The sequence below is a fragment of the Crocuta crocuta genome, unplaced genomic scaffold (assembly GCF_008692635.1).
Source record: "Crocuta crocuta isolate KB4526 unplaced genomic scaffold, BGI_CrCroc_1.0 scaffold352, whole genome shotgun sequence".
NCBI lineage: Eukaryota > Metazoa > Chordata > Mammalia > Carnivora > Hyaenidae > Crocuta > Crocuta crocuta.
Genome location: NW_027532169.1, coordinates 1,646,165 through 1,649,682, shown reverse-complemented (window position 1 = coordinate 1,649,682; position 3,518 = coordinate 1,646,165). Strand labels below are relative to the sequence as shown.

General features: G+C 46.4%; 1 long non-coding RNA gene across 1 annotated transcript; it reads right to left on the bottom strand.

Moving 5' to 3' along the window:
- Positions 1 to 619: 619 nt before the first annotated feature.
- Positions 620 to 2,836, bottom strand: LOC144242124 (uncharacterized). Its single transcript, XR_013338299.1, has 2 exons — positions 2,719 to 2,836; positions 620 to 1,003 (listed from the first exon to the last, which is right to left on the bottom strand). It is a non-coding gene; the product is annotated as an uncharacterized LOC144242124 (long non-coding RNA).
- Positions 2,837 to 3,518: the final 682 nt, after the last annotated feature.

The window sequence follows — 3,518 nt, the reverse complement described above, 5'->3', positions numbered from 1 at the left end:
ACATCTCTGGCTTCTCCACCCACATGCTAATGGAAGGGTTTTTGTGGAATTTAATTTAATTGAACCAGTCAGAGTGGAGACTGCTGAAAACCTGCTGCTTCTATTTATTCTCTGGGTTTCTATGGAGAGATGAGCTCTGAGTGGTGATTCTTCTGAAGAGGGCCATATGAGGAAAATAGTTTCCTGGTGGTCTGGGAGGAACTTGGACTTGGGTGGAGTAGGTGGTTGAACTCAAAGGGTGATTAGAGGGGTGCCGTGGTGGTGGGAAGGGAAAGAAAACGGAATTTATGTCCTCTTGAATTTTATTAATAGTAACGATAATAATAATATAATAATAACTCATACTTTTTTAAAGTACCTACTGGGTTCTTTCACTGACTTGCTTAATCCTCAGATAATCTATGAGGTGGGCAGGGCAGAATTATTTTTCTCATTTTACTAACGGCGGCTCAGAAAAATTAAGTGAATTGCCTGAGGTCACATAGCTAGTAAGAGTCAGTGCCCAAATTTGAAAATAGGTCATGCGATTCTAGAACTTTTTCTTTTAATGTTTATGTTCTGTAGTCATAGACATAGGAATCTAAACTAAGGGAGGAGAAAGCACAGAAGGACAACAAACTGACCATAAGGGATCAGATTTAATTGACTACAAGGTTATCAGCCACCATGTTGGACTCTCTGAGTACATTGGTGGACAGGTGTGCAAGTCTCACAGTCAAGGAGCTTCTTCTCGGGGCTGGCAGTATTTCACTACCCTCTCCCACCACTTGGCATCATAAGAGCCCTGGAAAGTGTGTTTTCCTTAGAAGTCATGGCTCAGGATTCCCGAGTCGTCCACTTTCTTTCTTTCTTATAAATTGGGAGGACAGGAGAACAAAAGCTTCTCGAAAGGAGTGTTTGACCGTTCTGGACCAGAGGGAGGCCCTGTATCATGTGGACAGGGTGGCCAGGGGTAGCCTGGCAACATCAGAGAGGCAACGTCATATCCAGGAAGATTTCAAGCCTGAAGAGGAAGGAGAGAAAGCACAATGAGGTCAGGAGGACTTGGGATTTGGAGCAGGATGGGGTGGGGTGTGGCTGGAATAGGCAGTTCCGAGGTATGAATGGACAGTGGAGGTGAAGGATCTGCCTTTGATGGTATTGGCTACAGGTCGTGGGAGATGGGATTGCTCCCTTAAAGGGCTAAGCGGGTGGACAGGGCCCAGAACAATGCCTTAAACACAACATTAATTATGCCTGCTATTTGCATGGTGTTTAAAATTTTCCAGAATAATTCCCTACAGTGTATTTGCTGCATTAAACTGAATGAAGAGAGATCTTTGTTATAAATTATTACTTGGAAGTTCTCACATGTCCATGCTCTTTAAGATAATTTGGGAAGAAGTCACTGACTCTGTTGCGGTTTGGCAAACACCTGAACTTCAACTTTTGGGGTAGCTCATTCTCCTAAAGCAAAATGGCATCAGGTGTGTTTCTGTAACTGCACTGAAAAAGTCTATAGTCCAGAGAACCACAGAGGAACACACCAAGGCTGGCCCCCTCTTGGTGAGAGACAGTGAGCAGGCTAGAGCGGAGACTTATCTTTGATGTAAAAGGGGGACAAGAACTTCCTGGCACAGGTAGTCAACAGAGAGACAACTCTGCCAGCCTTTCATCTGGTTTTCTCTCTCCCTCCCTCTCTCTCTCTCTCTCTCAGAATGCTGAGGTAGAAATTCTTCGTTTTGGGCCCACCCAGGCCCATTCCTTCCTTTGGTAGCAGCACCCAGAATCCTCCTCTCTCACTCTCAAGTCATGATTTTGGACGACCATGGCTCCACCGCAGGCTTTGGAAGTGGGTCATGTGACCACACCTGGCACATCAGACCACTGAATTCCTCTCGCTCCAGTGATTGGCTCAGGGATGGGCACGTGACCAGAATATAGTGGGTACCTCACTGTCGAGAGGGATTGTCTATTGCTTTGCTCCTTGCTGGCCTGAGGGTGGAAGGCTCTAGAGGCCAGAAGCCACCTTGCCCTGTGAGGAGAGATGTAATACTACTCAGAAGGGACTTAGGTGAAAAGAGGCTAATGTCAGGACTGTTTACAGAAGCGTTGGCGGAGGGGTGGGAGCAGAGGATTAAGGAAACTGAGAAAGCACCGTGATTCAGCCAGGGACCAGTGACAGTGGGGAGCCACTGGTACCCTTAGTCCTGAAGGGGTGACACAAAGGAGCAGTGTTACCAGCACCTGCCCAGAGCTGGAGCCAAGGAAGAGGGATTCGGTCACTGCCAGACTGACAAGGCAGAGAGGAAGTGGGGATGAGCTGGGCAGAAGTAAATACTGTGACCTCACCCCCATCGAGCCTTCCAGTCTTCTGCTGGTACTTGCTTTGGCTGGGCAGAGAGAATGAGATCAAGCCCAGGTCAGCCTCCTGGATGCAGAGCAGGGGAGAGAAGGGGAGAGACTGGATCTGGAGTGCAGGGGTGGGGGTGGGGGATAAATGGAGAAAACCCGCACAAAGATGCTCTTGATGGTTTATTAGTTAGGAGAAGCAATAATCATCCCTTTGCTTTAGCCAGGGCTGGGTGGCTAATCTGTCATTTATACTGGAGAGTCTCATGCGTAACATGAAGCTTATTAGCTAACTATTGTAGTTAGTAGTTACATAGTGTCCCCCTCCCCTCACTGCACTCCCACTCCAGCGCCATCCATGGTTTGACTTTGTGTGGTTTCAGTTACCTGTGGTCAGCTGCGGTCCAGAAGCAGATGAACCTCCTTCTGACATATTGTCAGAAGAGCAGAAGTAGCCTAATGCTACATCACAAAGCCTCCTCATCCAGCTCACTTCTTCTCCTCAGGCAGCATTTTATCTTCTCACACCATCACAGGAAAAAGTGTGAGTATAGTATAGTAAGATATTTTGAGAGTGAGGCAGACCACATTCCCTTAATTTTTCTTACAGTGTATTGTTATAATAATTTGATTTGATTATTGCTTACTGTTGTTACTCTTTTATTGTGTCTAATTTAGAAATTAAACTTAAAAATTTTTTAAATGTTTATTATTATTGAGACAGAGAGAAACACAGCACGAGTGGGGGAGGGGCAGAGAGAGAGTGAGACACAGAATCTGAAACAGGCTCCAGACTCTGAGCTGTCAGAGTCAATGCAGGGCTCAAACCCACAGAACCCAATGCAGGGCTCGAACCCACGAACTGTGAGATCGTGACCTGAGCCCAAGTCGGATGCTCAACTGACTGAGCCACCCAGGAGCCCCGAAATTAAACTTTATCATAGGTATGCATGCATAGAAAAACACATACAGTATGGATAGGGTTTGGTTCTCTCCATGGTTTCAGGCATCCACTGGGGGGCTTGGAACATATCCCTCCTGGATAAAGTGGGGTTATTGTATGTACCATCTTCCCTACTGTGTTCTCAGTGACGTGTCTGGCCCAAAGTAGAAGCTCCATAAATGCTTGCTGAAGTGAATCAAACGGAATCCTAGGGTAGAGGGATTCGTTTATGCAAAGACACAAG